Source organism: Corapipo altera, unplaced genomic scaffold, assembly GCF_003945725.1.
Source record: "Corapipo altera isolate COAL_440 unplaced genomic scaffold, ASM394572v1 46, whole genome shotgun sequence".
In the NCBI taxonomy this organism is placed as follows: Eukaryota; Metazoa; Chordata; class Aves; order Passeriformes; family Pipridae; genus Corapipo; species Corapipo altera.
The window spans coordinates 3,142,585-3,165,532 of NW_020884883.1; the positions used below are offsets into that span (position 1 = coordinate 3,142,585).

General features: G+C 39.0%; 1 protein-coding gene across 8 annotated transcripts in view; it reads right to left on the minus strand.

Annotated features, from left to right (window-relative positions):
- DLGAP2 (DLG associated protein 2) overlaps positions 1–22,948 on the minus strand; it is a 399,013-nt gene that overhangs the window by 342,751 nt on the left and 33,314 nt on the right. Inside the window, exon 1 of one of the 8 annotated variants that reach the window (XM_027640970.1) lies at positions 1,818–1,937. The exons of the other annotated variants lie outside the window; for them this stretch is intronic. The gene's annotated coding sequence lies outside the window, so the exon portion shown is untranslated. Of the gene's footprint in view, positions 1–1,817; positions 1,938–22,948 lie in introns of those variants that run through there. 8 annotated transcript variants of the gene reach the window in all.

Genomic DNA, 22,948 nt, shown 5'->3' on the forward strand with positions numbered 1-22,948 from the left:
TGTTGCTTCTGGATAGCACAGGCTTATTTGGAAATAGCTTTCAAAATGCAGCCTTTGGAGAAAAGTATTTCACAAATCAAAGTGATTCTCTCAAAGCTTTTGCCATGATTGCATTTACTGGAGTAGGAGGAAGAGGGAAGAGAGAAAGCAGGGAAATTTTATTTTATCTCATCCCAGTGGATTCAATCTTTCCTTTTCTGGATGTTTGATTCAGTGTCCTGAACAAGTTGTAAAATATCTGTTAAAAAGATCACAACTAAATGCACACAATATATTTCAGCACAATGATCTGTTGCTCTTCTCCTTCCTTTCTATCTTACACTATCATTTCCTTATCCAAGCTGGTTTGGGGCTGACATATAGTTTCATCTGTATGAGATAATTCCTGCCTCCTTAACTAATGCTAAAAGACTTGTTTTTGGAAAAAAAACAGAACAAGTGAAGTGAACATAAGGTGGACTAGCTAAAAAAATCTCACTGAATAGCGTTTTGCTGTTTGCATCATATGACAGCACTGCTCTTCGTGCAGAGTTATCTGAACCACTGTTCTATCAACGCACTCATAAAGAAGCCAGGGAAAAGAAGTCAAGTAATGTTCCGAATTTTAATTATTATTTTTACTGTACGTTTTCCTTTCTATTTCTTAAGAGGTATAATACATGAATTAAAAGAAGTTTGATTCATTTTATTAACACAGAATGCAACCTGATCTGCACTGATTCAGAGTCCATCTTATTTGCTAAAGCACAGGACAGAGAACTGGAATTGTTGAACTGAGCCAGGAGTTAGACTGCTTTTGTTTGATAGCACTTGACCAAAAATGTAGGAGCTTCAGCAAAGTCCGCCAAACTCCAAATGGGCTGTCTGATGATTTGGCACAACTTGAGATAATGCTGAAAGCAAGTAAAGCCAAATTAGTACTTGCATTCAGTTAAAATGAAATGGACTACAGTATAAATAGATCAAAATTGGGCCCAGATCCTGCAATTCACTATGCAGGCAGACTGTCAAGTGCAGAATCAGCACTTTGGTGAGCAGAAATCTAATGAGGAAAAGCTCTGAAATGCTGGAAAGAATTGTTAGAAGAAAAACTATTTAAATCCTCCACATAACTAGAAATATTTGCTAAATACCACAGACATTGATAAATGATTTAAGAGTAATTACTTTGAGCCTGTAAATGATTCTTTGAATGTAGTAAAAAGAATTTCATGCAATAATGTGTCAAACCGGTTTGGAAAAAGCTCTAAAAAACCCTGATGACTATGTTTATCCGCAGCAAAGCAAGTGTACAATCAGTATTAACCAGTCCAAGCAGCAGTGCACTGCCTGGGTACAACACAAGTGACACAGATTTTAGAAGAAGACTAAAGGTAAGAGAGGAGTGAAAGGTTAAACATACAAATCTCACAAGGAAAGGAGTCTTTAAATGCGGGGCTTTTTTGAGAATTGCAACCTACAGTGCAGTTCCTCTGCTTCATATTTACTCTGAATTCAAAATAAATAAATAAATAAATAAATAGATAAATAAATAAAAGCAGTTTGGTATTCTTAAAGAACCAGTTTTATAGAGAATTCTATTTACATTAGCATGATAGATTACATCATGTTATATAAATAAAATCTTACACTGTGACACAAGCATCTGCTAGGAAAGTCAGAAATTCGATAGAAAGAAATGCTGTGAAAAATCTGCAAACCTGAACGCTGAGGAGAAAAATGAAACAAAGGAAACAAAACATGTTTCTAGACATTTTACAGATAAAAATATGAACAAATAATAAAGAAACAACATCAACAACAACAGAAAGCCTTACCATGATGTTTGCACAACTGTGTGTCTGTAGCCCATGCTATAAATGTGGATACCTTCTATTCCCATCATCTCAGCCCCTCTAGTGGTCAGCACCTGAAGATCTTGCCTTCAGGAGGGACAAGATCTATCCATATGTACCATTTGCTGCTCCTCCTGTATCTTGTCGGATGTTTTTTTCTTAATTGTATAATTTTTTCTGGAGATATAACTTGTCACCTTTTATTAGCATTTTTGTCAGTGCTGCTGCTACGTGCATACATTTAATTGCTAAGCAACAAAGAGAAAGCTCTGCACAGCACATTCGATTACTGCGTTCCCTGTGCCATGCATTGTTACTAATGCACTTACATAATATGAAATTTAAAAAAAAAGGTAAGAATATTTATTTCTGTTTCCATAGCATCTAGAAGCCACAATCTGAAATCAGCCTCCATCATGCCAGCCACCAGGCAGAGAGCTAACAGCTGAAGATGATGGCAAGTGGACCGATTCAAAGTGGACAAAAGTTAAAAACAGAGCTGTTTCAGCATTTGCATAGGTGAATAGGCCAAGTCTAAAGCTCAGGGGTGACTACCCACCTACAGTGAGACAATCATGATTCTCACGCATTAGAGAACTATCCCTGTGGCTAAAATACTTGAGGCATTTGTAAGTGTGGTGACATCAAGGTGGAAAGCAATAACACTTTCAAAAGTTTATCAGTTTGAAAGAAATATGTCTGCACTGTATTAAGACATAATCCCTCTTCCCTTTTCTCTTTAAGGTGTACAAAAAACAGGGCAGGCCTTATTTTTTCACCAAAAGTTACACTTCACTGTCTACTCTTTGTATCCAAATGTACATTTGCCCCTGTAATTGAAGGGTGCTGTCTCCAAAATCTGAGTCTGGTAAAACAAAGGATTACTGAGTTTATCACACAAGGGACTGCAACTTTATCTTTTGTTCGCTGAAGAACAGATCTGTTTACCAGAGAGATCTCTTTACTCCTGAAATGTAAAAGGATAGTGATCCATACTTGCTCTTGGTATGATTACTAGACATTATGCAGTCAGCGCTGAATTTATAAGTAGCGTTTTATTTTCAATGTTCAGGGGGAAGAGCAGCTTGAAAAACTAAGCCATTATTGTGTAGGTGTACAAATTTGCACAACCACATACAACTATTTTTATTTCTGCAGTTAGATGGGAATTCAGGTATGGGGCCTGATCCTCTCTGTATCCCTTTGGCATTTCCCAAGTAGCCCAAGTGGAGCAAAGAACCAGATGGGGAGACCTGGTAGAATCTTCTATAGCTTTATTTCAGCATGCTATATATCAAGAATAATAGAAGGTATACTTTAAGATAGGTTTCTGATCTATTAGCCCCAAGGATTAAGAGGAGTGCTAGGAAAACAGGAAGTTGCTTTGAACCATGAACAGTCAGGGACACAGTCCTGCCGAGTAGCATTAGTATTTCCTCTGGGTTCCAATATTTTTACAACTAAACTGAAATTTGTTAACAGCTAATATGACCTGTTCTCTTGGAGAGACTGAAGCAAGGGCTGTAGCTGTGTTCAGGGCACAACGTCCTTTGTACTCCCATGGGAAGGCCAAGCAGATTTCTTCTGACAACCACAGCAGGAGCCCACAAAGGACATTATCAAATTCCTAAACTAATGAATTACATCAATACTTAATCAAACAAAGTGCTTCTGCATTAAGCTACTCAAAACATTAATTACTTAACCCCTGAAATATCTTAGTGAATATATTCCTTTCATTGCTATTTCATGAGATGGATGCTTGGAGAGGCCATACATTTCCAAGAACTACAGAGTCAAGTCCTATATCCAGATTCAGAACACCCAGGGAAACAGCTGCCAATTAGGAGACCCTGTTCCTGCCTCCTGGGTGACTTTGAATCAATTGAGTACAGAACTGAAATGGAGATTTGCGAGATAAATACAGAAGAAAATGAAAGACTTTCTAGCTACTAGGAAGAGCTCAATGACTTTCATATGACCCAGAGTCCTACAGCTCCTCCAACTAAGGATTCCATAGAAGGTAGCACAGAAAACAAGTCTCACATCACTGGTTTTTATGAGAGAAACTTTAAAACCCCACCAAATAAGGTAAATTAATGGCATATTACATTATACTTGTGTGCTGGTAACAGTAAACATTTAATCATTTTCCTACCTTTTAACTTCCTAGCATTCAAAAACTACTAAACGAATAGGTGTGCTTCTACATTTCCTAACCCATAGCTTACCTCTGAATCTTCACATTGAACATTAATAGTTTCTTTTGCTTAGCTCAGGACAGCAGAATTACCTTGTTTGAGGGGATTGCCCTAAGCGTTGCTCTGAACACCAAATACACCTGGGCCTAGCATAACCTTCTTGAATTCATTGACATAAACTCATAAAACTTTCAGTGTTCAACTCTTAGTGATGACTCCAGCATGACTGTGAAGCATTAGGTACACAACACAGTCTCTGAACTTGAGCTGCAGTGACAACGTGCAATATGGTCAACAGGGAGGGAAAATAAAGGTTACATATGACCATAATCACACACTCTACATACACTGTATTATTCCCACATTTTTATAGTTGCCCTTTCATGCCTTCAGAGAAGTGTTGTAGTTAAAATCTGTTTGGCTTCAAGTTCAAAATGAAAGTATACAGGTTACATATATATGTACACAGGTCCTTAATCACACACTTGTGCTTAATAACTTCTTTAACTTTTGGTCAGCCCTGAATTGGTCAGATAGTTGGCCCAGATAATCATTGTAGGTCCCTTCCAATAATCCCTGAAATAACCTCTTCTGCTACTCCATTCCATGCCATAGTGTTGGTCACAGCAGCCACAGACCCCAGGTCAAGAAGGGTGGTACCCGGACATCTCCAGCAGCTGTAGACTAATGGGTCAGAAAAGGGAATTTTTTCACTATAGAGCCCCATTAAAGAGCACACCTACCTACAATAATAATGAAAGGGATACTAAGCCTGCACTTTGCAGACTCTTAGCACTCTCTTATCTAAAAGAGCACTCACAGCAACAGTAGCCTTTGTTCATACTTCCCAAATCATGAGGGTTAATGGGACCATCCTTCTAAACGAGGTGACAAGACAAGCCTTACTGGCACAGAAAACAATTTTTTTCCCTGAAAATAATAAAATTGGGTAGGTGTCTCTGTATTACAAAGGTATTTTTCAGGGACTGGATCCATCTTGCATAGACCACTGGAAAGAGGATAATCTTCAGCCAGTACTAAACTAAATATATATATCTATATACACCACCCAAAACAACTTCAAGGATGTGTCACAGAAACCTGAGTCCAAGCCAAAATAGAACTGTGGATTAAAAAGACATTTTCAAAAGGTGTGTGTGTAAAAGGCTAAAAGATATTTCTCAGTTCAGGAAACAAAGCTTGCACTTCGGTTGCTTTTTTCCTTTGTAGACAGATCATTCGAAAGAAGCCAAAACTAAACATTCAGTGAGAACATAAGGAGCACCCAATGGGGTTCTTCCTCAATTGCAGCACTTTAGGCATACTTAGCATCGAGAGCTTCCATGTTTTTCCTGAGCTATTATTTTCACTTCTTCTATATCCACCATTTTTGTGAGGTATGTCTTTAACCCAATCTGTTCACATGAGTAATTAGTATGCCCACCACTGTAGGGAGAGAATTTTATCCAGCAACCAAATAAGAAGCTGAACAGTAGCTGTGAATTTTATTGTTGTAATATTAATAATTTAAGCCTTCTGTAAAACGGTGTGTTAGGGATGGGCATGAGGGAACAGAACATTGTAGGGTTTTTTGTAATTTAATACCTCAGAGTGATGAACAGTAGAGCATATCTTCAAGAACTAGTCTCCAAATCAATACTTCCTTCCTTGTAAGGCAGAGGTAGGCAATGTTTTATTCACAGTATTTCTGAAATGGTTAAATGCAGCTCAAAAGACAAAATTTTTAGAATATGTACTTTACTTAAGCTTTGAACCTGCTAGAATTTGGTACAATTTACACATCAGAGAAAAAGAGATCTTCAGCTCCTGAAGTAGTGAGGTGTAGTCAATCCCTACTGTATTCTAAACTTTGCTCCCATAATAGTAACTGAACAATCCTCCTCAATTACAAATATTTCCATCAGTTCAAAGCAGAAGTGGGGGAACATCCCACACAATCAGAATCAATAACATGGGGGTGAGGGGACAACAGTAAAAATATAGGAATTATTCAAATCTTAGAGTAAATCTGTCTGCATAGAGGTAACAGATATTTGATTAAATTTATTCTTCTGTGGAAAGCACTTTGTGATGTATGTCAGTGAAAGAGGTTTTTGTCTGCTGGCTTCATTTGCTCATGGCAACAAGAACAAAACACCAAAACAGAAAAATACTAATTTTCAGTAGTCTTTATTCAGATAGCTGTATTTGCATGTCCAGGACCAAACTGAAAGACACTCATCCACGTTTCCCAGAGGAAAAAAAGTGAAGATGTAAATGTTAAGACTGTTTTGAATGTAGAACTCTACTTTTCATAGCTGTTGCCATTTACCAGCACTTATGTCTGTGCCAAACCTTTGGTAAGTTTGCTTATGTCTTTGTTTGGTCCAAATTAGTTCTGCAGGGGAAAAAAAGATAGGAGACCTGTTGGAGAAAAAAACAGTAATTTGAAACTTTCAGATATTGAAGATCAGGCTGATTTTCTTCAGAAAGAATACTTGTGAGGCTGAAGAAAGCCATCACTCATTTTGTAAAATAATGAAGGCATGGAATGAGGTGTACTTTGATTTCCTGATTACAATAAAAGTGGGAATAGTTTTTTACTGTGTATCCTAATGTGAAGAAGAAAACAGTGATGTTCTACTGGCATGCAAAAGAAGTGTATATGAAGCAGTGCTGTATTATGTACAACAGAAAATTAATTACAGTAGAATTATGCAATATGCTGCCCCTCACCAGCACTGGTAAACATCAAGTGTTTTCACAAATGGAACAATAGCATCCATTATGTTGTCTCAGAATACATATGCTTCATAATTAACATTATTAGAAGAGGAAAAGTCTGTTCTGTAAAAGCAGAGCAGTAAAGAGATGTTCATAATCTCTACCATGCAGTCCATTAACCTCAGAAATTTTAAGTAGCTTCACAGTCATCCATGGCATTTCGGATTTCTCACAGCTTCAAATCTGTGGGCAGCTTCACAAGCTTTTTGCAAAGTTTCTCATGACTAGGACATCTGTAAAATTTCCTCCAGACCTTTCTTCAATTCATCTCGTGTTAGGTATTCAGTAATTGACATATCTTAATAAGGATAAAGGTACATACTTAAAAACACGCTCTACTGCACACAATATCTTTTTTTAAAAAACTTATTGGCAATTTTAGGTGCTGTAAGATATTAAAAGCATACTGTTTCTTAATCTCAGCTTTTTTTTTTCTCACTTCAGTGTGAGTTTTTAATGAGCAGTGTTCTCAGATAAGTCTCATTGTGAGGAGCCAAAATAATCAGATATCAATCTGCCTTTTATGAACTAACCCACCATTCAACATAGGTGTCTTCACTATTTAGGTGAAAAAAATTTATATATTTTAGAGTCAGCTGAAAAAGTGCAACACTGCCTGACATGTTGCTTAGAAACAACTGACAAATTTTCTTCCTGGAAGTGTACTCAGGAAATATGAAAGGATAGAACCGGAATGCTAAATTTTGGCATAGTGGTTTTTATTAATTTCTTTACTCCACAGAGGGAAGAAATTGATACATCTTTGTTAACTCTGATCTCATGAAATTGGTCTTCTTTTCCTACAAGGAATTGATTCAGATTTCATCATCAAAATTGAACCTCAACTGCAATAACAATAACATCTTTAAGTCAGCCCTCACAATGTACTTGTAGTCCTGTCTCTTGACATAAATACTTTTGTATTTCTGATACAGATAAGTGAGGTGGGCCTAGCTGAAAAAACATATGAGGATAATGTTAAAGGAATTCAGAGGTCAGCATACACAGAAGAGGATATCGCCTCTTCCTTTCTGGCTGGCAGCACTAAATAATGTTGCACAACAGAATGTAACATCATATAAAAAAGATATTTAGATCCTCAGAGCATACTAATGTCTAAAAAAGAGATACAAAATACACCGGATCTTATACCCCAGGGCATCCACACAATTACATTAGTACTAGAGGAGAAGAAGCACCTTCTTAGAAGTGAAATCCTACCCATCCAATTTGCAATTCACCTTGGGTGATGCAGAACCTAGATATAGAACCTCTAAATGGCACACAGGTAGTCAGTCAGCTTTAGCTGCTCTGGATTATCCATAAGAAGACTCATGTCTGAGCTGGTTTAGGGTTTTGAGTCTAAGGCTTCAAATTCCAGAATTCTTAAGGACTACATATGTTTGTAGTCTCATGAACAGAGAGGAAAAAACCCGACCAATCAAACTGATTTTTCATCTGAATGCAAGGCAAAGACAGTTACTTTAGATTTTGGTTATACTACACAATTAAATTTCCTAAATTAGAAACTAAATTTTCAATGTCTCAGTGGTATCAGGGTTGTTCTGAATTACCAACCCCTGGTGTCCACAGAGAGGTCAAAATCATATGGAATGGCTTATGCCATGCTACTGTTATGCCATGCTACGCAAGCACAAAACTTGTTTTGGCCTTGCAGTTTTCCTACTCTATATACTGGCCCTAGTTTAAGTACGCTTTTTGAGGGAGCAGTATCTTAAGTCTTCAGGGATTTCCAGAAAAAGGCTCTCTAGAAGCTGATCAAGCCGCCGTGTCCCCAGCAGCACAGCAGAGCCCACCGAGCCCCACAGAAGGCCGGGAGACAGCTGCAGCACCCCCTCCGCTTCCTGCTGCTCCCACAGGCGCCTCAGCTCCGCTCCCACAGCCCACGGGGACGCTCTGAGTCACAACTCGCAATGTAAAACCTCCGTCTGCAAGAGGGTTCCTCCTCTGTAAGCAACAGGAGATGATACTCTGACTAGGGAAAAAATAAGCCAGAATGTGGCATTCATCTGAGGAATGATGCTTGTACCAATGTCTTGCATCCTCTCAAGTGAGCTCCATGACTGATTTAAACTTGGGTGGTAGAAATTCATATTGGTGTTACATGCAAGAGATAACACTTCAATTTAAAGGCAAAGAATATATATAAAAGGTTTCTTTTGTATTTTTTTTACATATAACAGTGCTATGAGTCACTTTTTTTTTCCCCATAGAGAACTGTTAACTAACCATACACTAAGTGTATGTTTAATAAAACAAAATATCCAAATTTGTAAGACACACTTTCTAAAGGTCAAGTTCTGTAATGTCACACTGATCACCACCTGATTAAATTGCCTACTGCTCCAAATTTAATGAGAGACTGAAAAATCTCAATGATAATTGGGACAGACGATTCTTTGAAGAGAGAAAGTGAGTGGGTAGTTAGTTGAAGCACAGAAGAATGCTTATTAGTGTGGAGGTGGAAGAAGTCCTTTCTGAGAAAAAAAATTGAAGACTATTCTATTTGGAAAACATTGACTTTTTATTTGTGCTACTTCACTGGAGTCCTGGATACCGTATCAATTCCATAACAGGTGGGGAAAAAAAAAAAAAAAGAACAAAAAAAATCCAACAACCAATGATCCAGCAGTCTCTTTCCCGCCTACAATTGCATACTGTGTAGTAAATTTAATGATTTCACATTTTTCAGTATAAAAATCATCATTATTTTCAGGAAATCTCTAAGTGATTTGTGTCTTGTCCTGTTTTTCTTAAAAGTAAAATATTTTTTTTTACTCCAAACAAAGCCATTGTCAGGAAAAGTGCACAGAAAGATATAAAGACAAAGACAGTTATAACCATCTGATTGAAAATTACAGAACCGCTACATTAGGGAATAAGGAACAATTTAATCTTAATTAATATAAAGTCCCTTAAAGACACTGAGTATTTTTTATGCTCTTCCAATAGAATTAACAAAATATTTTACTGAGGATTGGAAATGGCACTAAAGCAAACTGCTGTTAAATATGTGGCTCAGATGTTCACTAGGAACATAATGATAAAGGGACAGTTCTCCTAAAAAGGACTCAGATCTTTTTCTGCCTAAAAGATAGAGTCCATTTCAAATAAGTATTATTTAAAGGAAATCACATGTACTGCATTATATAAAAGATCAAGCAAGGTAATTGCAATAGACATTCTGGGTTCATAATCAAAAGAATTACTGATATTTTTATGTCTTTAAGCCTGCAATTCCATCTTGATATCCATATTTTACTCTGACTGCAAAATGCATATCAAAATTCCACACTGTCCTTTTGGAAGTTAAAATGTGCCATGAAAGCAATATTTAAGATTATCAAAGAAAAAAAAAAAAGAAAAGGAAGCACTTAAGACCTAGTCCAGCTATCAAGAGCTATGACAAGTCTGGGATTCTCAGGTCACAGACAGGAGGACTGTACAAATACCCCCCAGTAGAAAGCTCTCTTTCAGAAGCTGTGTTTATTGTTCCTTGTCCATTCTGAGCCAGGAGCATGACAAAATACAGATGAATTGTGGTTGAAGACTGGGGTTAAAATCTGTCCTCAAACATAGAACTGAAGTTTGTTGTTCAGTTGAAAGGCTGACTTGTTTTCTAGTTCCTAATTTTCTTTTCTTTCAGAGCAGGTATTTTATTTAGAGTCATATCTGGCTAGGTGAAAAGGACAGACATCAACTGCTTATTCTCCAGACTGGTACAAAATGTCTAACAAGGTACTGGGAAAGTGGCAAATTGTGCAAAACAAACTGCAAACTCAAGCTATAAGCAGCAACATGAACAATCTGGCCACTCTTCCAAGGAGCAATGGACTTCAGTAAAAAGTTATTTCCTTCTTTAAGAGAAAGCAAATGTTGGTTCAGGCAATTCCCACCAGGTCTATTATTATTTACAGACATCACTGTTGGCTCTTGCTCAAGGAGAATAGGGGGAGGGGGAGAGCTCCAACAACTTTCCAAAGAGAAGAGGCGAAACTCTTCACAGCACAATCTTGGGTGCAAGGAGAAGGGACTTCATTGCTAATTACGGCTTATTAGTGATATTGCATTATAAGTTATCACAGAAGGGGTTCGGGTCAGAAAGCATATTCTTGTTTTGAAAATCTTATGTCTTACGTTTCCCTGAAGGGACTGAAGTCCTTTTGCCTACATCATGAATCTAAAGTACCTTCTTCTAGTCAAATGGTGTTAGCCTACCTCCACAGACTTAGAGAAGATACCCCAGTTCCTGGCAAGAGGTCTTCTCTGCCCTCGGACTGAACAATTTCTCACAGGAAGGCTACCCTTGCACCAGCTCTTCCCCCCACAACCCCTCATGTCCTGTGGTAGGTACAAGCAACATAGCAGAACAAGATCTGTGCAGGTGAGAGGTTCACAGAGTTGACATAACCTGCAGGGGAACCTCATCCATCAACAATTCGAGTCAACTCTTCAGCTCTTCTAAATTCAGGAAGGGTCACATAGCACTTATTCCCTTGCCAGTCTCATGTGCCCATGCCTGGAGGTCAGGCAGTGGGATGGCACCAGCTCAGGGCTTATTCTAGTGCTTGGAGTATGTTGTAACCTCACTCTAACAAAAAGGAAGCACACTACACTAAATATTCCTTTACTTCACCATATGATCATGCCAGATGGTGGGTTTTTGGACCTATCTGAATGTGGCTACATAATTATGACTGAACTCTCTTCTGAGATAGAAGAATCATAGAGTCATAGAATCAATCGGGTTGGAAAAGACCTCCGAGATCATCAAGTCCAGCCTTTGATCCAACACCGCCATGGTTACTAGACCATGGCACTAAGTGCCACATCCAGTCTCATCTTAAAAACCTCCAGGAATGGAGAATCCACCACCTCCCTGGGCAGCCCATTCCAATGTCTGATTACTCTCTCTGTAAAAAATTTCTTCCTAATATCCAACCTAAACCTCCCCTGGCAGAGCTTAACACCGTGCCCTCTTGTCCTACTGCTGGTTGCCTGGGAGAAGAGACTGACGTCCACTTGGCTACTGTCAATCCAAACTCCCAGGTCCCTTTCTGCCTGGCTGCTCTCCAGCCACTCTGTGCCCACCCTGTAGCACTGCATGGGGTTGTTGTGGCCAAAGTGGAGGACCCGGCACTTGGCCTTGTGGAACCTTACCCCCTTGGAATCAGACCATCTCTACAGCTTGTCCAGATCCCTCTGAAGAGCCCTCTCGCCTTCCAGCAGATCAACACGCCCCCCCCAACCTGGTGTCATCTGCAAATTTGCTAATGGTATACTCAATCCCCTCATCCAGATCATCAGTAATAGAACTGGGCCCAACACTGATCCCTGGGGGACACCACTAGTGACCAGCCGCCAACTAGATGCAGCCCCGTTAACCACCACCCTGGGCCTGGCCGTCCAGCCAGTTCCTAACCCAGCACAGAGTGCCCCTGTCCAAGCCGTGGGCTGCCAGCTTTTTCAGGAGTATGCTGTGGGAGACGGTGCCAAAGGCTTTGCTGAAGTCCAGACAGATCACATTCACAGCCTTCCCCTCATCCATCAGGGGGGTCACCCGATCATAAAAGGAGATCAGGTTGGTCAGACAGGACCTGCCCTTCCTAAACCTCTGCTGGCTGGGTCTGATCCCTTGTCCAGTCTGTAGGTGCTGTGTGATTGCACTTAGGATGATCTGCTCCATAAGCTTGCCAGGCACTGAGGTCAGGCTGACAGGCCCATCGTTTCCCAGGTCCTCCTTGCAGCCCTTTTTGTGGATGGGTGTAACATTTGCCAACTTCCAATCATCTGGGAGCTCCCCAGTGAGCCAGGACTGTTGGTAAATGATGGAGAGCAGCTTGGCAAGTACTTCTGCCAGCTCCCTCATCACCCTTGGGTGGATCCCCTCTGGTCCCATAGACTTGTGAGGATCCAAGTGGCTCACCAGGTAACTGTTTCTTCCTGAATTACAGGGGCATTATTCGGCTTCCTGTCTCTGTTTACCAGCTCCAGAGGCCAGTTGTCCTGAGGACAACCTGTCTTACTGCTGAAAACTGAGGCAAAGAAGGTGTTAAATACGTCAGCCTTTTCGTCATCTTTGGTGACTATGTTCCCCCCATGTCCAATAAAGAATGGAGGTTTTCTTTGCCCCTCCTTTTGCTACTGATGTATTTGTAGAAGCGCTTCTTGTTATCCCTAACAGAAGTGGCTAGATTGAGTTCAAATTGTGCCTTTGTCTCTCTAATTTTCTTTCTACATGACCTAACTATATTCCTAAACTATTCCTGAATAGCCAGTAAAAACACAGAACGCTTCGTGAATTTCCATGTCAGAAGTTTGCAGAGATGCTTCCTCCTCTCCTTAAGTATGGGACAGTGAGGAGCACCCACAGCAGAGTCTGCTTTTTCTCTTTGAGTTTTCTCACTTTCCAGTCTTCGAGAAAAAATAAGAACCTACGAATGTTTCTGCTCCAACTGAATTTTCAAGCCTATGTTTACCAAATGGTTTGCAATTATGGGAGAAGAAGGGAAGGAAAAATAATAAAAAGAAAAAACAGAGAAAGAAGAGAGATTGTAAAAGCTAGCTTAAATGCTTGAACCATAATATTTCTACAACTGTTTCCATTGCCCAGACTCCAGTGGCATTGTAAGACCACCTTTTAGTGATCAAGTCTGCAAATGCTGCCTTGGAGGAAGACAACCCTGGACAGAATACAGAGAGGAGAGAAGCAAGTAAGAGCAAGACAGTTACAATTACCAGACTAGACAGTGGTTATTCATTTCACCTCTAAGGAGAAAGCATATTTTATTAGTCACTCTGTCTAAACTCTGTTCTTTAAGCCTGGTTATTTTATACACTGAAGACTGCATTACTGAAGTACTAAATGAATATAAGTAACATTTACATCCAACTCATAGTTTTTACGTCACAAAGCTTAAGAATGCCAACTAGATAAATCCAAACCAATCTAATTTCACATTTCATGATACAGAGACTCAGGAATAATAAAGCATGACGATATAACAGTAGACAGGAAAAAAAAGAAATCCCTGCATGGGTTTCATTTTATTCTTGAAGAGGTATATAGTGCCATTAATTGTGCAGGCCATATACTAAACATGAACATTTAGTCATGGAAAACACTGTCAGTCAATTGATAACTGTCACCAATCTGCTCATCACAGCACTTCTTTCTTCTTGGTTCCCTTTAACAAAACTGAATATTAATGCACAACAAAAATAGTAATTTTTGCATGCAAAACTTATGTGTTTCTCTGAAGACACCCCCACTTCCTCCTACCAAACAGCTGTGTACAATAGCATATTCCAAAAAATTTTCTTTAATGTTAGAGCAGCAAAGAATGGCTGAGGTAAAAGGAAGTCTTTGTCAAATGCCCTGTTTGATGAAGACACTTGAATGTATTTTATTTTATTTACAAATTTAAAAGCTGGTATCATATTATGTAACTTCTTCCAGGTCAGAATTACTTTACAATAAAGCTATGATCTGAATGAATCTTTAAAGAATTATTGGCACTTTCCACACCACCTATTGGTGAAATATATAGAGGCAAGAGAAGAGGTCCGACTAGGAAAATATGAATTATGGATAGATGTGAAAACTTGTTATTAATCACCTATTCACATGTGCAGCTGGAGGAGAGACACGTTGAAAAGTGTACTTTGAGTCCAAAATAGGAATAGTAGATCTCCAAATAGATATCTAAGCTAAGAACAACAGGTTACAGTATCTGTCTTGTGGCTAGTTGGTGCACTGAATAAAGTAGGTTGTATCTTGCTATGTGCAAGTACATGGTCTGAAACGCAAGGCTTTTGATAGTTCTGTTATTGAGAAAAGTTATATGATGGGGATATCTCTTGTCTGGATGTCATAAGTTAAAGCCCACAAACTCATGCTAATGTCTTGATTCATTTCAGCCTGTTGGGAGTTTGTAGAAAATGGCATTAACCAATTCAGGGTAGTTTGAGTCCTGCAATAGGTGGTTCTGGGATGATTTACTTCAGGACAGGTTTTTCATCCAGTGCAAATTGCAACTGTTTAGTGATGTACTGAAAAGCCTCAGGCTGGAAATGTATGCAATGAAAAGGCACGCAGAACCAGCACCAGTTTTCTTTCATACTGTAGGAAGTTAATGCATGATGACCAAGTGGTATTCTCACAAGTTTGATCAATTTTTACTAATAAAGTATTCTTGGTTATCAACATCTTCCTTTGCATTGTGCACTGGGCCTTGTCTTGGCTAATTTGCCTGTTTGTTATGCACTGTCCTGAGTGTAGACATACTGCTTGCCCATCTAGCACTAACTTAGGTTTCCAGCAGGAAGCTGAAGAAGCCATTTCCTTACTGAAGGACAGTGGAGCTGTGGCTAACAGCTGAATGAAATGGCATTGCACTGGCACTTTAGATACAGGGCAATCATCATTTTTCTGTACAGAACTAAAGAAAACAAATAGGATTTTTCAATTACAGATTAGACAAAGCATTTGTTCCTAGGGTTTTTACTTCAAGGAAAAGGTGGATGAAAGCAATGCACTGGTTGCTAAAGCTCTTGCATCATTGAGCAGTGACAGAATCCTTGGACTGCCACAATGAACTCATCATACTGCAGCAAAGGGATTCATAATGATCCAAACATCTCCATTCAATGCAGGTAGCAGTCAGGATCTCCTAGCAAGCACTGCCCAAGATGACACAGAAGTTAGATCATATCAGAGCTCGCACCTGACACTAACATACAGCAGAAGGAAGGGGCAGAGATGAGAAAAGGATAGAGGGAATCTGTCATGTATTTGTAAAGAAAAGAAACAACATGTTCCATGTAGACTGAACATAAATGGGAAGTGTGCTCTGTTGTTAGCCAGAAAACAGACAAAAATTTCATGGAATGCAAGAAAGAAGAGCCCATTGGAGATACTTGTTCATCTGACAATTGCACAGGCAAGGTGAAAACTTGAGACAAGAATTATTCGTAAAATGAAGCTGTGGGTTTCTCTACACAGACTTGCCACATACTGGTGTTCCCCAGGGCTCAGTGTTGCAGCCAACCCTGTTTACTATCTTTATCAATGAACTGGATGAGGGGACTGAGTGCACCCTCAGTTTACAGATCACACCAACTGGGTAGGAGTCTTGATCTGCTGGAGGGTAGGAAGGCTCTGTAGAGGGTTCTGGACAGGCTGGATCGATGGGCCAAGGCCAATTTTATGAGGTTCAATGAGAAGTTTCAGGTCTTGCTCTTGAGTCACAACAACCCCATGCAGCACTACAGGCTGGGAGAAGAGCGACTGGAAATCTGCCTGGCAGAAAAAGACCTGGCGATGCTGGTTGGCAGCTGGCTGAACATTATCCAGTAGTGTGTCCAGGTGGCCAAGAAGGCCAATGGTATCCTGGCCTGTATCAGAAATAGTCTGGCCAGCAGGACTAGGGAGGTGATTATCCCCCTGAACTTGGTATTGGTGGGGCCGCACCTGGCATACAGTGTCCAGTTCTGGGCCCCTCATTAAAAGAAAGACATTGAGGTGCTGGAGTGTGTCTAGAGAAGGGCAAAGGAGCTGGTGAAGGATCTGGAGCACAAGTCTTATGGGGAGAGGCTGAGGGAGCTGAGGTTGTTTATTCAGGAGAAAAGGAGGCTCAAAGAAGACCATATCGCTCTCTGCAGCTGCCTGAAAGGAAGGTGTAGTGAGGTGGGGGTCAGCCTCTTCTCCCAAGTAACAAGCAATAGGATGAGAGGAAATGGCCTCAAGTTGCAGTAGGGAAGGTTTATATTGGATATTAGGAAAATTCTTGTTGTCAAACATTGGAACAGACTGCTTAGGGAAGTGGTGGAGTCATCATCCCCGGAGGTATTTAAAAGAGGTGTAGATGTGGTGCATAGGGTCATGGTATAGTGGTGGGCTTGACAGTGCTGGGTTAACGGCTTGTCTTGATGATCTTAGAGGTCTTTTCCAACCTAAAGGATTCTGTGATTCTATTTTATAAGGGAAGCACTGCTTGAACTAGTAAGGATGGAAAATGGTTTCTCCTTATTTTAGGACTATGGTTTCCAAGCATGCTCATTAAATATCATTAAAGGGCACTTTTTTGCTTTCAGGAACAAGAGCTAGAATAGATTACTGGCCTCTGGTGAGAGTGGTGGGAGAAACTGAGCTAAACATCAAATTCCCTGTCACTAAAGATGATTTAAAAACCTGATTTTCAAGATCATAGAATCAAAGAATCAGCTGGGTTGGAAGGGATCTCCGAAATCATCAAGTCCAAACCTTGATACACTACCACTGCAGTTGCTAGACCATGGCACTAAGTGCCACATCCAGTCTCATCTTAAAAACCTCCAGGGACAGAGAATCCACTACTTTCCTGGGCAGCCCATTCCAATGTATGATTACTCTCTCTGTAAAGAAATTCTTTCTAATATCTAACCTAAAGATGCTGAGTTCAGTCAGTTATATATAATATTCTGATGCTGGATGTTCACTTTAACTGAGTATAGCTATGCTAATTATAACCTCACTGTACTTTTGCTCTCCATAGGGCTCCTACTTTGTAATGGGTAACACTTTAATTAAAGAGAATGTTTTCTTCTGCACCACTGTTATGCATCCAGACGTGCTTGCTAAGGTTTCCTCCAGTCCAGCTGCGTACCTATATAGCAAATGGGTGCAAAGGAGTAAAGTAGTTGCAGCTCTAATATGATTGAAAGTAAAGCTTCATCCTCTCTTGCTCACAAGCTGCCCTCTTTTTTTACTTCAACTTTCACATTGTGAACACTGAAATTAATAATATTTGTTGCCTCTGCTTTTTTCCTTTTTTCTAAAATCATGTTGTAATAAAATTGAGACTTCTCTAGATGTCTCCACAAAAATCATCAGATGATGAGAGACACACTAATTAACAAAACTAATGTAAGAATATAAAAATGCCTTTTTCCTTAGTCCTCAAGTTTTCACTGAAAGAAATTTGCACTTGGTATTTTCCTTACTTGGATTGGGCTTTTGGGCACAGATCTAACAAGACAGATTAAAAGTTAATTATCACCTTGTGATATTCAAAATTAAGGTGGTGTCATGAAGAATGTGTATGGGACCTTAACAGAAATAACACTAATATGTCCTTTTTTCTTCTATTCCAAGGTAACAGAAAAAATAATATTACAGACAACAAGAAAAAGATTCTTACTAACATTTAATTAGAAGATTTTGTACATTTGACAGAAATTTGAGAAACTTATTTTCTGTTTGTATCTTAACTCAAAATTACCTAATTTAATTTATGTGAATGGTAATCTACATTTATGTAAATCGAAATCATGAGAAAAGAGTTCATACACTAAAAAGCTAAAATGCTATAGGCAAATCCCTGCTGCACACAAAAGTCTCTTACTCTAACTGTATAGTTTTGTATGTCAGGTAAAAACTATTGGTCATAGGTGGTCTTGGAGGTTTCTACAGTGTCCTCTGTGTCAAAAAGTTCAGCACTGAGCTGCTCAATGAGGACACAAAAACAGTTCAACTAACCCAGATGTCACTGGCTTAGGTGACATGGTTATAATTTTCACCCCTGCAGCAATAAATCTGTGAGTGGAAAAACTACTGCCTTCCTGCAAATTTTCTGGTTTTATTTAGGCAATTTTGCCACTTTCCTTAAAATATAGAGGCAGTTACATATAGCCCCACTATAAAATGTATATTCCTGTTTTAATTAGGTTCATTTAACAGAAGCTGAGAACAAACTAGCAGAATGTGGTATCTCCAAAGGACACACAAGAGCAACCACTGAGGCATGGGACATCCTTGTCTTGGCAGGACAGCAGCAGGATCTCATCCTGCCCTTTCCCAGTACTGCTAGTCCATCCTTGGCTATTCTTATGGATGTTCCCAGTGCATTAATAGTGTGTCTTTATAACATTAAAGCAAAATTCTCCTGAGAGCAACTTGTAAGACACTGTATATATTTTTCATCAGAATACAAGATGTTCATGATTCAGTATCCATGGCCTTTTCAAATCCCAAGTTCCCACCAGTCCCAGCAGAGGCACTATCACTGTGCCAAGATGATGCTAAGAACACACAAAAAGTGGTTGACTGAAGAAAACGGCCAAAAAATCAGGACAGAAAATATAGTTTTAACAGTTACCAACTGAAAAAGACCTTTACAGTCTCTGCTTTCCAACAGAGTAAGTCACTGTCAGCTTCGTTTGCTTTTTTAAACATCAAGTAGAAAGACTGCTTTCTAAACATGAAGACCTCAGATGTGTGTGTGACCACTGTGAAGAAAAAAGAATTCAGAGCATATGAGCTTCTTGTTCATATATTAAGAGTTTTCTTGAGAGACTTCAGTGACCAGGTATGAGCAATGCCTATTATTATTATTATTATTATTATTATTATTATTATTATTATTATTATTATTATTATTATTATTATTATTATTATTATTATTATTGTGTATATGATTACCAAGAGGTAATCATATACAGAGTGCCTTTTCTTCCAGGCACTAAGTTTTCCACACAGACATACACCTCGTCAAACAGCTTTTCTAGTGCAATGTGAGCATGAAGGCCTTGACCTGATCATCATCTGGAATTTAGGATACTCAGCATTATTCTTCTACTATGACAGCAAGAACCTCTGAATCCAGCTTGTAGACAGACTTGGGCCACAGGCCATACACAACCTACCCCAACATCCCTATTCTGTGCCACATCAACACCAGTAAATAAAATTCACCAAGGAACATTCACTTACTGTGAGGGCAACATACACAGCCTGTCCACACAACTCTCTGGACAACTCTCTTTCCTTCAAAATAGAGTGGCTGCATCCAAGAAGCTGCTGGTGTGTCCTGTCCTTAGCCTCAGCTACCACATGTATCCATGTCTAGCAATTGCCTGAGACACAGACAGTTTTGGTCCCAAGCAAAAACGCAGTAGAAAACCCCTCTAAGTTAACAATTTAACAATAAGGAAAATATTAAAATCTGTGGATTGGAAAATAACAATATCTCTGTATCTGTGGACAGAATTTTTTGTTTGCTAGTACAGATGTAGCCTAGGTCCTTATTTACAGCCTGGCTGAAAACATACCTGTCATTTCTAGTTTAAAAAGAAAAAAAAAGGAAAGGAGAATGGGAAAGGAAACAGGAAAGGAAGAAAAAGGAAGGAGAAAAGAAGAGCTCAGAGAAGCAATCTGAAAAACAAGTCAACACAAAATCTGTGTAAAAAAATACACCGAGGCTGTATGTACTCTCAGATAAAAAAGAGCTCATCTCAAACTACTGTGAGGGACACAAATATCTAGCTACTGGCCCTGTAAAAACAAAAATCCTGAAGTTTTGCAATTCTGGGTAAAACAAAGTACCTCTCCTTTCAGTGTAAACAACATTGTTATTTGGATTCAAATCTGAGAGACATGACATGAGGAGAAAAAACAGCTTTAGATCTAGTGAAAAAAAAAAGTTAACTCTTTACTTTGCAATGTATCTCTATCAATACTTAACACTGCAAATCTCCGAGTGCTGGAAGCTGGAACCTCATACAATAGTGCTGAGAGGCAGCTCTGCCACCCCAATATTTGACCACTTGGTTCCTGTGGCTTTACAATGGGACTTGCAGCTGCACAACTGGGAATTAATATACATTACAAGAGTGAGTTTTAGTCTAGATTGGTTCTTTGCTCCCCTTCACTTCGTGCTCACACAGATGTTTCCATGAGCTTAGCAGTGGGGGAACACAGGATCCATCGGACCAGCTCAGGAGCATTTCCTCCCATGTCAGCATCGATATAAATCACTCTTGGTGAGTACAGGCAGCCACACCCCTCTCAACAGTGCCCTTGGGGAGGTAGCTGCACATATAACTCTGGCAATGTTAGCCCACGTTTGTGGTGCTGTCACCGGTACATTTGTAGAAACATTAATAGGAGTAAAACCAGAAGTTCCAGAAGACCTTTGGGAGATACCACAGTACAAAGAAAAACAATATTTTCATTTCTCTCTTGCTCAATTTCTCACTTCTGGATTCTAATATCAGTCCTGAAATAGGATATTATCACAGGCCAGAACTGGTACTATGGGAAATTAGTTTAATGAGTAATTCAAGACATGTCCTGCTTTTAGATTCCCCCCCTCCAAAAGTGGATTGCAGCCCCAAGTTGCCCTCCTCTTGCCACACCCACAGCAAACATACAGACACAGCTCAGGTTTGGTAAATTTTGGCCCTATTCTCCAAGAGGGCAGTTTCTTACTACTTGTAGTGTCTTTGGAGCACAGCTCACAGTTAATTACTGCTTCATCAGGTTTCCAAAATGTTCCCTATCCATCTTACCCATTCTTTTCGCTAGCTATCATCAGGAGCTTTACATATTTGAGTGTAATCTTCCTTTGCTTATTATTTGTTTTTATTATTATTGTACCATTATAATCTCGTTATAGTGTTTTCTAGTTTCAATTATTGTATTTAATTTTTTTTCTGAGTCACTGTAATTGCTTTTAGTTTTAATAATGTTTAAAATTTGCACTCTCTGAAGCACACGTTATCATTCCCATTACAAAATGCAGTTAAAAGGTTGCCAACAATCTTGGTTTGCACTAGTCTTCAACTGATCTTTTTGCCATGGAGCCTGCCTTGCTAATGCCTCCAGCCTACAAAGGTAGATTCACTTTTAAACAACAGGCTAATCAGAATATAAGAACTCATAGGAAAACTGGTCTTCATATTTGTGTGGAAGAGAAATATTTCACAAAATCCTTAAAGCATAGGAACATTACAAAGTTACTCTGCAATCCATCCCACCATGGGAGTTACTGGTTTTCCAGTCTGATTGTGACTGTTAAAATGACAATTTTTCGACAAGATTCTGAACTTTTGTGACTGAATGACTATTAAGCTTACACATAATCATATCAATGAAGTGTAATAAAGTAACTCACCTCTGACAGAAAATAAGACATTCTCCTCATTTCCCAATTATTTCTTCCAAATGTGAGATTAAATGTATATCCACCACATCTCCAACGAAATTAATAAGATCTGAAAATCAATCCTGAAATGTTTTCCTGTACAGGAATCCTGTAACCTCTGAGGAATCAGAACAGCTTTACTTGGTTGTATGATTTGTCCATGTGAAATGTTTGCAGATGTGTTGATTCAGATTCTAATGATGCAGTTATTTAGTTAACAGATATCTTTTTATCACAACACAATAAATTAATTTACATGTTTCTGATTTACCAGGACTGATGTTTTCCTAGAAACAGAACTAAATGCAATGATATTGTAATACTTTTAAAAAATGAGGGGTTCTGTTTTTAAAATAACTTTGAACCTGAATTCATAAACAACTTGGCAACAATCTGAGCCCTTACCTAAAAACATTATTTAAAGATGTGCACAAGACTCCCTGTAACAATGACATAATTTTAATCTGCAATGGGAAAAATACTGCACTATTCTGCTCAGGAAACACTTTTCAGTGTTTTGAGAAATGTGTTTCAGCACTTAATCCCATGCAAATCCCATTCATCATACACATCATAAGCATGTAATATTTGCAAACTTTTAAAATTTAACTTTGGATTCAGCAGTTAGGACAGAGCACATGCATCCACTCTTATGCAAAACTAGATTAGAAAACTTTTTGAGTATTTTGTGATACAGGATCACTGGAAGTGGGGAAAGATGGCTCTAGTGGATGGGTGTACTTCTCATCAAGGCACAGCTTGACATCCTGTTAATCCTCACAGCACTTCTGATTCATTCAGACTTGCTGCTATGAAATTGCTCTTTAGCTTGTTCATCTGCATAACAAGTGATCTCTGATCGCTTCAGAGACAGAAAGATCCATCCATGATAACATCAAGATAAAAGTTAAAAGCTTTGATGTTACAAACAGCTGGGAAAAAGATAATAATTTAAGTGTAATTTTCAGGAGAATATGCAGGCTACATTGTACAGGTAACAGGGTGTGATGAAGAAATCATTTCAGCCTGCTCCTGAAGCCCTTAATTACCAGAAAAGCAACTCACATACAGTTTATTGTTTCCCAAAGAGCTGGAAAGGATCATTAAATCATATAGTTAATCACCATGTCTCCACAGACATCTA